Source organism: Budorcas taxicolor, chromosome 4 (assembly GCF_023091745.1).
Source record: "Budorcas taxicolor isolate Tak-1 chromosome 4, Takin1.1, whole genome shotgun sequence".
Taxonomy (NCBI): Eukaryota; Metazoa; Chordata; class Mammalia; order Artiodactyla; family Bovidae; genus Budorcas; species Budorcas taxicolor.
This window is the reverse complement of record NC_068913.1, coordinates 78308536-78319318: the sequence shown is the minus strand read 5'-3', so window position 1 is coordinate 78319318 and position 10783 is coordinate 78308536.

Here is a 10783-nt window from a genome sequence, read left to right as displayed (position 1 = left end):
ACATCATTAATAGAACTGTGTTTTAGAGATTGTACACTTTACAAGCAAGCTCTGGAGATAAGTCAGTGCCCTCACTTTCTGTGGGATGTTCTTAACTGCCAAAGAAACACTGATTAAACCCATATACAGTAATTATGTACTGTGCTCCCTCCATCTTCCTATTGTTGGTAGGCATAACAAAATAACCAGAGCCCTGACATCAACAGCTGGTTTCTGCTTTCTTGTGATTGCCTGAAAGTTCTCTAAGTTACAGGCTGAGAAAATAGGTGTTCAACAAAGAAGATTAATTTCAGAATCTAGTATGGAAAGGGCTGCACTAGGTACTGTCAACTACTTAGATTTTAAAAATTTTGTGAAGACTTTGGACTTACGCTGATGTTGCTTAGATAACTTTCAGACTGCAACTCAATAGCAACAAACACAACACAACACAAAACAAACGCAAAACCCTCTCCAAACCCTAATAATTCAATTTAAAGATGGCAGAGGACCTGAATAGGTATTTTCCCAAAGAAGTTATACACATGACCAATGGGTATATGAATGATGCTCAATATCCTTAATCATCACAGAAATGCAAATCAAAACCACAATGAGGGACTTCCTTGCTAGTCCAGTGGCTAAGACTCTGCACTCTCAATGCAGGGGGCCCACGTTCGATCTCTGGTCAGGAAACTAGATCCCACATGCTGCAATGAAGATCAAAGGTCCTGCATGCTGCAATTAAAACCTGGTGCAACCAAATAAATAAACATTAAAAAGCAAAACAAATCACCACAGTGAGATATCATTTCACACCTGTTAGAATGACAGTTACCAAAAAGACAAGAGACAATGTGTTGCTGAAGACGTGGAGAAAATGGACACTTGTGCCCTGTTGATGGAAGTGTAAGTTGGTACAGCCGCTGTGGAAAACAGTATGGAGATGCCTCAAAAGAGGAGAAATAGAACTACCAAATGATCGAATAGTCCTACTTCTGGGTATTTATTGAAAAAAAATGGAAATTAGGAACATGAAGAGATATTAGCACTCTCATATTTATTGTGGTGCTATCTACAATAAGCCAAGACGTGGAAACAATCTCAATGTTCATCAGTGGATGAATGGATAATCAAAATGTGGTACATAATATACGAGAATACTGTTCAGCCTTACAAAGAAGGAAATCCTGCTGTATGGATGAACCTTGAGGATATTATGTTAAGTGAAACAAACCAGTTACCGACTGGTGCCTATTTCCATTTATATGAGGACTCTAAAATAGTCAAGCTCACAGAAGCAAGGCATAGGATGGTGGTTGCCAGGGGCTGGAGGGGGAGGTTTGAGGGGTTGCTAACCAACGGGTATGAAGTTTCAGTTATGCAAGATGGATACATTCTAGAGATCTACTGTACAATACTGTGCCTATCAACAACAATATTGTGTACTTAAAAATCCGCTAAGAGGGTAGATCTCATGTTACATCTTTATTATAATAGAATAAGATTTAAAAATGACTAAAATGGTAAATTTTATGTTATATGCATTTTCTACAATAAAAAAACCAATGCCAATTAAAAAAAGATTTCCAGCAGATTAGAACTGCTTCTTGAAAGTAGAATGCTAACCCAAGATCCCATGGAGCAAGAGTTAATTAGGTGGGAATGAATGAGCTGATGAGAGAAATGTAACTGTGATTTTCCATTTGGAATGTTTTTGAAGCTGTATTTAATGATCTGTTTCCTGACGTGTATAAAGGTAAGTCCATTTCTTTTCTTACGATTTCCAACCTTCCATTTTATATACCGTGCTTTAGCAGACTGAAATGAAGTCTGTAAAATTATTATTTAGTGATATACCCTGTCTTTATAGCTCACATTATACTGTCATAGTTCTTCATTGTGGCCAGAGGGATGTTGTGGCAGATATTGTCAAACATCTTGTTTGCATCCAGGTGCATGTATTTCTTAGATCTTATACCCTGGGTCTCCTTCTCGGATGGATCTTATGGAAAAGACAGCAGCCTTCCCCATGTGGTCTTTGGGACCCTGTTTGTGTAGAGACATCACTGCTTCTTTGTCCTGATGCTTGGGGTGCTTGACTTATGTCCCAGACCCTTCATCCTTATGTGGGACCAGCATAACATTCCAGGGTCTGTAGTTTTCTCAGTGTATCTAAGAGTGATTCTGACACCAACGCCAGTTCTGATCACCACTAGAAAGGAATCTGGTATCAGTTTCAGTGTGTGTGTGTGTTTCCCCACACCTTCAAGGAATTCTCTACAATGCCAGCTGGGTATCCCACAATTCAGCTGAATTCTGACACTATCTACCTGGAAATAGCCTTGGATCCCATGGGTTAAGGTCCAGTCCTACAAGACTGGCCCTCTCTTTCTCCCGTCAAATTCAGACTCCAATCTCAAGTCCAGGTTGTCACCTGTGCTTCAAACAAACCTGCTATAGATTGGAAGTGCCAATGACTTTGTCCCTGGGCTTGATCAATTTGCTGCAGTGGCTCATAGAACTTAGGAGACACTCATGTTTACCAGTTTATTAAATATATGCTAAAGTACACAGATGGACAGCCACATGGAAGAGACGTGCAAGGCAAGGTGCGCAGGAGGGTACGAAGCTTCCGCAGCCTCTCCGCGTGCGCCGTTCTCCTGTTCACCGCCTGCAAGCTCTCCGAACTCTGCTCTTTTAGATTTTTTCCGGAAGCTTCATTACATAGGCTCGATTGATTAAATCATTGATCAGAGGTGACTGACTTCATTTCTAGCCCTTTATGCCTCCTCAGGGGCCTGGGGGAAGGGTGGGACTGAGTTCCAACCCTCTTATCACCTGGTTTGTTCTCCTGGCAACCAGCCTCCATCCGGAGGGGCTTTCCAAAATCACTCTTTAGTATAACAGAAGACAACTTTATCACTCTATTAAGAAATTCCAAGGGTTTTAGGAGCTCTGAGCCAGATATGGGATAAAGACCAAAGTAAGCCCTCCATCCGTTGGTGGTGTATTCATGGATTCAATCAACCCTGGGCCAAAAGTATTCGAAAAATAATTCAGAAAGTTCCAAAAGGCAAAACATAAATTTGTTGTATGTTGGCAACTATTTATATTGTATCAAGTATTAATATAAGTAACCCAGAGGTTATTTAAAATATACAGGACGATGTATGTAGATTATCTAAGGGACGTGAGCATCCATGGATTTTGGTATTCAGGGGGAATTCTGGAACCGAACTCCCAAAATACCAAGGGACAACTGCATGTATTTCTCATTGTAAATCACAGTATCACAGTATCTTATGCTTTTTTGAAAATCCATTCTCATTTATCCCAATTCTATCATTCTCAATTGGTTCACTGGTTGCATTTGGAAATACAGTGGCTTGGAACCTGAGGGTTATTAAGGAGTATCAACAACTAGATTCCAGAAGGCCCAGTGTGCCCGTCAGGCTGTGAATAAACAAATGGAACAATTGATGAACTGTTTCCTGACTCTGGCTTCTTATTGACTTTTAGGTTTCAGCTTAAATGATGCTTCTGCCCACCACCTGCCTGCACAGCCAGTACCAAACCACTCTGGAGATGCTCTCTTTCACGGCACCTATTTATCTCACAAGGCTCTCTGTGTGTTTGTTCATGTGTTTAATGTCCACAGTCCCCCCGAGAGAAGGGACTGGCCCGGTGCCCTCCTCACAACTCATGCAGCTCTGGGTTGCCTCATGCACAGACTGCACAGAAATGTCTGTTGGGAAATGATAGAGCTTTTATTTGATTGAGTAGATGAATGAACATATGTGTAAATATCTCCAGGGTTAAAGGAGTTGGAAATTTGTTGTTGGAGATTGTCTTCCCAGTGGGAAGTCTAGACCTGAAGGGGGGATGCCAGACCAGCATCAGTCGAAGCACCACAGACACAAAGAGAAGCATTGCAGGCAGACTGTTTACCATCTGAGCCACCAGGGAAGTCCCAAAGAGAAGCACCAGCTCCCATACCAGGGTCTGGGAGTCCCCATGAAATGATGGCCAGTGTCCCCACTTCCAGGGAGGACTTTCAGAACATCATCCATAGAAAGATTCTCTGGGGAGGGGAAGAAATTAGCAATGTCCAGCTGATTCAAGGAAAGAATTAAAAATGGAAACATAAACCAACATTTTCAATGTCAGACCTGAAAAGTAGCAAAAGTGGTTTCTGTAGAATAGCCCCATGGAATTTCAAATAAGGTAAGACTTGCCCTTAAAAGCGAACTGTAAAAATCAATCTACAGTGTCTCAGATGTGCAAGTCATCCTCAAAAGACATGGCAAGATGCAGACAGCTTCAGCCAAGAGGCATGTGGCACTTGCTATGTACCTGGAGAGTCTCTAAACTCTTTGTTGTCCTGATGACAACCGTGTGACTCATTTTGTAGATGAAGACACTGAGACACAGGGGAGGGAAGTAAGTTGCTCAGCCACCCAGCTAAGTGGCAGGATTGGTGCACAGTGCAGGTGGGTGGCTCCAGACTCTGCCTGAACCACCAGCCCTGTTGACTCCTGGCCATGACCACATTGGCTTGTCTGAAAGGAGAGGGGATATGTGGCCAGAAGCTTTCCACTCTCTTGATGATAGCTTTTGATGACAAGAGTCTTTTAACTTCGCTGAAGTTGAACATGTTACTCTTCTTTTATGATCAGTGAGTTTCGAGTCCTGAAATCTTGGCCTACTTGAAAGTCATGAAAATACTCTTGTGTATTCAAAGCTTCATAATTTTAGCCTCCACATTTGAGCCTGCCATACAGCTTAAATTAATATTTGTATGGCATGAGATAGACGTCAAGGTTCCTGTTTTGATGTAGGCATCTGGACACAGATGCATCTTTCATTTGAAAGATTTCTGTTTCTCGAGTGAACTCCTTTGCTCCGTCGGTTGGCAGTCACGTGGCCAACGACACGTGAGTCTACTTGTGTACGCTCTTCTGCCTCCCTGTGATGGTAGGGCAGGAAAAGAGGAAGTATAGAAGATATACCAATGGCCAAGAAGCACAGCAAAGATGCTCAACATCATTAGCCATTAGGGAAGAACAATTTAAAAGCTCAATGAAGTATAACTACACACTTATTGGAAATGGCAAAAATAAGAATGTTGACAAAATCATTGTTGATGAGGTTGTAAAACAACTGGAACTTACATTCAGGGCTGGTCAGAAAGCAGAGTGGAAGAGCTGCTCTGGAGAACAGTTTTACAGTTTCTTCAAAAGCTGAACATAGATAAGCACCTGAAATTCTGAGACTAAAACAGAATATAGAAGTTCACAGCGTTCATGTTTGGGAACGCGTGTACACCCGTGATGGATTCATGTCAATGTATGGCAAAACCAATACAGTATTGTAAAGTAAAATAAAGTAAAAATAAAAATTAAAAAATAAAAATAAAAAATAAGAAGTTCACAGCAATGAAAAAAAAATCTTGATTTCTAATTTCAGCTGTGACATAGAAAGTACTTCAAAGTAACCATTCTCAGAGTTCAACAAAGAAAAGGTAGACAATCTGGAAATCAATGACTTTTCTTGGATCTACCAAGTAGCTGAAGTCACTGTACAAACCACCATCTCAAAATCTGGACGGTTAGGTGTAGGCAGGGAAAGAAAAGGTCAGAGTCTGCTTGCTTGAAACAGAAGTCCCTGAAATGCATAATCTGCTAGCAACACTTAAATGGTTATTTTGATGAATTATGGAGGCTGAGTGCAGAATTGTGTGAGATGAGAAATCCTATGGGTCTTAGTCAGAGTCACGCTTATGTAGGCTTTTAGTCCAGCAACATTACCACATTCTCACTGAGAAGATCCAGGAAGATTCATGGTCCTGGAGACTTGCCCTGCAACCAGTGTTAAAGGAAATCTTTCAGGCTAAACAGAATGATATAATGTCAGAAATGTGGAGCCACAGAGAAGAAAGCAATGAAGATAAAATATTTTAGTTTTCTATTCTTAGTGGACCCCAAATAATTTTGTTTAAATCTATAACATTTCTGAGTATTTTTCAACTGCTTCAAAAAATTACATCCACAAAAAGTCACACACTAGTATCTATAGCAACTTTATTCATAATCACCAAAAGCTGGAAGCAATCAAGATGTCCTTCAATAGGCAAATGGGCAAACAAACTGTGTCTGTTGTTATATGGAGGGATATTGTTCAGTGATGAAAAGAATGAGACACCAAGCTGACTGTGTCTGGACGGGGAATACACAGGGTGAGCCTGAGACATCTGGTAGTGCCCGAGAGGAAGTGACTGAAAACACGTGATGTTGTCACAGGGACCTGGGAGCCAGTCGAAGGAGCTCATGACGGCCAAAGCTGGGGCCGTGATAGGAACAAAATTAATACAGTGGTGTTGGATTACAGCCCAAAGAATAAAATGAATCCACGAGTGTGATGTAAATAAATGGCTGAATAAATAAATAAATAAAAAATGGGGAGAAGCTACACATCTTCTGTGCAGAAAAATTCAAGTAATGGAGATGCTTTGCTTTCTGGGAAGTGGAACATAGCTCCCCGGTCCTTAAGTGTGGGCGGTGCAGAGTGGTGACTTCCTTCCAGAGAGAACAGTATGGAAGGGGGATGAGAATAACTTCACAATGGAGAAACCGGAAGACATGACTTCAGCCAGGTGACCAAGGTAAGAATTGTAAGTTGTGTTGGTAGCACCCATCCTTGATATGCTGTGACGAGAAGAGAACTCTGTCCTTGTGGTCTTCCTCCTAAAAACCTGTAGCCCCAGTGTAATCATGGCAAAGCATCGGATAAACCTCAGTCTAGGTACAAAATACCTGACCAATAAGTCTCTAAACTGTAAAAGTCATCCAAAACAAGAAAAAGTTCAAGAAACTGTGCTAGCTAAGAGGAGCCTAAGGACACATGACAACTAATATCATATGGTATTTCAGGTGGGACCTGGGACAGGAAAAGGACTGTGGATGAAAACAAAGGAAATCCAAATAAAGTGCGGACATCAGTGAATAATAATGTGTCAATATTGATTCATTAGCTTAAACGTTCTAAGATGTGGGCTTCCCAGGTGGCAGAGTCATAGAGCACTCACCTGCTAATGCAGGAGGTGCAGGAGACGTGGGTTTGAGCTCTGGGTTGGGAAGATCCCCTGGAGGAGGAAATGGCAACCCACTCCAGTATTCTTGCCTGGGAAATCCCATGGACAGAGGAGCCTAGTAGGCTATAGTCCATAGGGTCAAAAAGAGTTGGACACAACTGAGCAATTGAGCATGCTCACTAAGATGTGGACTATAATAATACATATTTTATATAAGATAATACATAATATAATAATATAAATAGTGGAAATAGGTGTAAGTTATATGAGAATTCTCTGCACCATTTTCACAACTTTTTGTACATTTAACACTAATCTAGATTAGAAGTTTATTTTAAAATTATTTCCTTTAGTAATAAATGTGTCAAAAAATATAAAGCATAAAGATCATTAAATTAATCAGGTCATTCATGCTTGTTATGTAATGTTAATATTCCATGTTTCACTTAACAGAGAGAATTTTTTTATACCTGCATATGAAATAAAAATCCTATTACAGATTTGTTCTTTTAGCTTGCTATTTTTGCTTAGTAAATTGAAATCAAATTGCTTTTTGCAAACTCCAAAAGACAGAGTGATTTCCTGATTATTGAAGAATTTATCTTATAAATGTTTTATAAATGAAAATGATGTGTCCCTCTGGATTATTTTTATTGTTGGGAATTAAGGTAGTAGCAATTTAAAAGGTTTAAAAGGGACTCAAATTAATGAGAGATTTCTCTTGATGACTATTTATAGTCTGCTATTTGTACTATGTATGTATCTTTTTCCAGTTAAAAACTTAGCTAGGGCATTTTGGTACAATTTAACATCTGGATAAAGGCCTATTTATCATGATCACTTGGGAAATGTTAATATTATACTATTTAATAACTTTGGGTATCATCTATTTAAGGTATTTTGTGTCCACAATTGGAAAAAACACAAATAGTGATTTAGCCAACTGGTTTTTAGTTCTTTCAGTTTCATAAATTATTAAGTAATTCTAGATTTACTCTGTTCTATTTGATAAATCAACAGAAGTATTTGAAACTAAAGGGCTTTCTATTATTTTATGAATAAATTAAAGATTTGAGTAGAGAAAATGGAAAAGTCAGAACAGAGAAGCAAATTGATTCTTTAAAATATTAATTTTATGCACATTTATTTCCAATTTAAATACCAAGCTCAGTTGCAATGTTTTTTTGCTTAATTAGAAAATTGAAACTCAAAAGCTTAGCACTTTGAAATAAATGCTTGCTGTGCTCCACTGTGACAAGATATTAATAATCTCTTTTTAAAAACAGCTGTTGTCTTTCTCCCAGTTATTTCTCACTCTAGTAAGGTTTCCTAAAATGCACTGAGGTTCTCAAATTTATGGAAAGAGGCACTGTTGTACTGTTTTTTTTTTAAGAAACCACTGTATTCTGTTATCTATTTTTGTCTTTCCTAGGTTTTCTGTCTTTTTTAAACCCCAGTTCCTTTCTGAATTTTCTTGTCCTTCAACTTCAGGGTGAGGGAATTTTCATCACAAATTGTCCAGTTGCTGATGACTCATGAAACCATGATTGCTTGTTGGGGTCTTCTTCGCTGCATTTAAGAAGAGCGTCTTCAGGAACAGGTTATGTAACCACTCCAGTCTCATGAGATGACATATTCCAAAATGAAAATGAGTTGACTTTGATATTCTTTACGTATATTGAGATACATAATAAAGCTCACTGAGTCCTTGACATGCGGTTGCCCTGTTCTAGATGCTCTTCTGAATTAACTCATTTCATCCTCACAAGAACCCTGAGTTAGATATTGTTTCTCTCCCAATCAAACACTGAAAATTAAATAACAAGAGATTTTGAAAGCAACTTGAGGAAAACCATGCATTATTTACAGCAGAACAACTATTCAAATGACAGTAACTTTCTCATCAGAAATCATCAAGGCCAGAAGAATGGCTCACGCTATTAAATCACTAAGGAAGGAATTGTCAACACAGAATTCTACAGCCATCAGATTCTCTAGGAATGAAGATGAAATGAAAGTTTTCACAGAAGAAGGAAATTTCAGAGAATTCATTGCCAGAAGATCTGCTTCAAGAGAATTATTAGAAGAAATTATCAAATGGATGGGAAATGATTCTGGAAAGACTAGTACATCAGGAATGAAGAAATGTTAAATATCTAAGTAAGTGTAATAAGTTATTTTTCACTTTTGGAGTGACAGAAATGTTAAATATCTAAGTAAGTGTAATAAGTTATTTTTCACTTTTGGAGTTTTAAAGAATATAGCTGAATGTTGAGAGAAAAAAAAAACCATTGTCTGATAGCGTTTTCAACTTATGTAGATATAATTAAAAGATAAATAAATCATAAAAGATGGAGGGTAAAGGGAACCATCTCATGGTAAGTTTATACTCTAATTAGAGGATAAAAATTGATATCAAACAAAACAATCACTGAAAATATTATACAAGTAGATACAGTGAAAAATCACAGTAGGCAAATTAAAACTGATATACCTAATGTTTAGCAACTCAGAACTAGACAGGAAGGGGAAACCAAGAAAGAAAAGTCAGAAGGAGCAAACAGAAAACAAGTCATAGAACGATAGACCTACCTACGTGAATTACATTGAATGTAAATGATCTAAACAAACCAGTGAAAAGAATGAAATTGTCTGTATGGATAAAAAATGGAAGCCAGCTACGTGCTGCCCACAGACTGTCACTCTAAACATAATGACACAGGCAAATTAAAATGAAAAGCATGGAACAAGAAGAGTCTAATGCCACTCTCAGTCTGTGATGGTTCAGGTGGACCAAAAAATGTATACAAAAGACACAATCAGTGTGAGAAGATATTACGAGTTAAGTCACATTCAGATTGTATAACTCAGATTTGATTTGTCTAAATCAAAACCAAAGATTGTGCTGTCTCCTGGAAAATGTATCTTTTGCTCAAATACTCATGTAACGTTTGCTCAATACTCATGTTCCATAGAAATTGACCAATCTGATGAGCCTCAGAATAAGTTTGTTTGAGATACTGCTATTTTGTATCTCTAGAAACTCCATCTGGTTCTTTAAAATCTTCCCCCTGCCTCATTATGCTCATGTTTTCTTAAACATCCTGCTGTTAGCTTTGCTACTAGGAGCATAGAACAAGGAATTTCTCTAATGAGAAAACATTTCTCTAACAGGCCGGATAGTAAGTATTTTAGACTTTATGTGCCATAAGGCCTCTGTCACAGCTTTCAGTGCCTCTATTACAGCACAAAACAGCCCTGGACAACATGAACTACTGAGCACGGCTGTGTTCCAATAGAGCTTCATCCTACAGACACGGAAAATTTGAATTTAATCTAATTTTTACTTGTCATGAGATACTATTACCTCTTTGACTTTCCCCAGCTATTTTAACATTTACAAACCACTCCGGGCTCACTGGGGAACAAAAACAGTGGTGGATAAGATTTGCCTCGCAGGTCAAAGTTTGTTGACCCCTGGCTCAGAGTATCTCTCACTCTGGGCACCATGGTGTGGTGAACGGGTCTGAGAGCCCCTATAATCTCCAAGGATCCAATGTTCTGACTGGTCATGGCATAAATATTCCCTGATCTGTGTGAGGTCTGGGCACCATTCTGTTTAAACCAACCTGGCCATTCTTGTCCCAGTCTTGTGTGGAGTTTTGCTCAGCACTTGCTGAATGACAGGCCTAACTTAGTACCTGGCAAAAA